This window comes from Rhagoletis pomonella, unplaced genomic scaffold, assembly GCF_013731165.1.
Source record: "Rhagoletis pomonella isolate Grant_MI unplaced genomic scaffold, Rhpom_1.0 Rhpom_scaffold_00007, whole genome shotgun sequence".
NCBI lineage: Eukaryota > Metazoa > Arthropoda > Insecta > Diptera > Tephritidae > Rhagoletis > Rhagoletis pomonella.
The window spans coordinates 12,711,080-12,712,292 of NW_023458561.1; positions in this window are offsets into that span (position 1 = coordinate 12,711,080).

The following is a 1,213-nucleotide window of genomic DNA, read 5'->3' on the forward strand; positions in this document are numbered from 1 at the left end:
AAAATATTAATACTTAGCAATAGAGAAGCAGATCCACATGAACTTCAGTCATATGTATCATCAGCTTATAAATACATATATATGCCATGACGTGTATCATTATTTCGATTCATTTTTATTTCCTTTCATACTGCAGAAATTTGTATTATTTTTTATATTAGCCTAGGTCCCCGTATTAGTATTCTTCTTCGAGTTCATGCTCTTCTTCACATTCTCTTCGTCTTCGGATTTGTGCATAAGTCAGCTAAGACTTCTGAAACAGCTGGCAATCCTCCTAAATATAATTAAGAAATAAACAAATCTCTAGCGTCTGATATTGTGATACCTATATAAATATTTCATGTGCCTGATGAATTAAGTTAAATTTGATTTTTTAAATACGTGACAACGCTCCTAAATACAGCTCAGAAATAAAGCCTTTTTAAACCCATTTCATTTGACACCCATATTTTCAATAATTGCTTTAACTTGTTAAATAATTTGAGTTTACATTTTTACCAGGTGGCAACCCTCTTTAATAATCTAAATATTTAAACAAAGGATATCTTACTACCTTCGATTCACATAATATTTTAATATTTCATTTAACTCATGCATACTTTATTTAAATTCTAATTTTGAAACAGGTGGCAACCCTATTCAAAGTATTTTTAAACCACAAACTCTTGCGTCTGACATCCATATAAGGATATATTTTAAGTCGAACTTGCTTTTGAAACAGGTGGCAACCCTCCCACATATGTGTAATTAAGAAATAAAGCATTTTCAAAACCATTTCGATCGATACTCATAGTGTGATAATTGATTTAACTTAAAATTAATTTGAATTAAATTGTTTTTAGGTGGCGACTCTTTCTGAGCCCTTTAATTTGATACCTCTTTTTGTAAAATCGAACTAACATTACAGATCTGATGATATGACAAAAAGCTTCCGCTTATTATGCATACATATCGTCACTAGACACGAATAAAGGCGCGAGCTCAAAAGTTGACGGCGAAAAAAGACGCATAAAAAAACTTCAGCGTCAAAAACTCTTAAAATACTTCGCCGAAGTTTTTCATAAGCATCTTTTTTCGCAAAATTTTTATACGCGCCTTTTTTCGCCGTCTAAACACTAGCGCGCCTTTATTCGTGTGTAGTGACGATATGTAAATATGTATGTATCAGGGATGTCAATTTTCGGGGTTTTGTCGATCCCGGGATTTTCGGGAT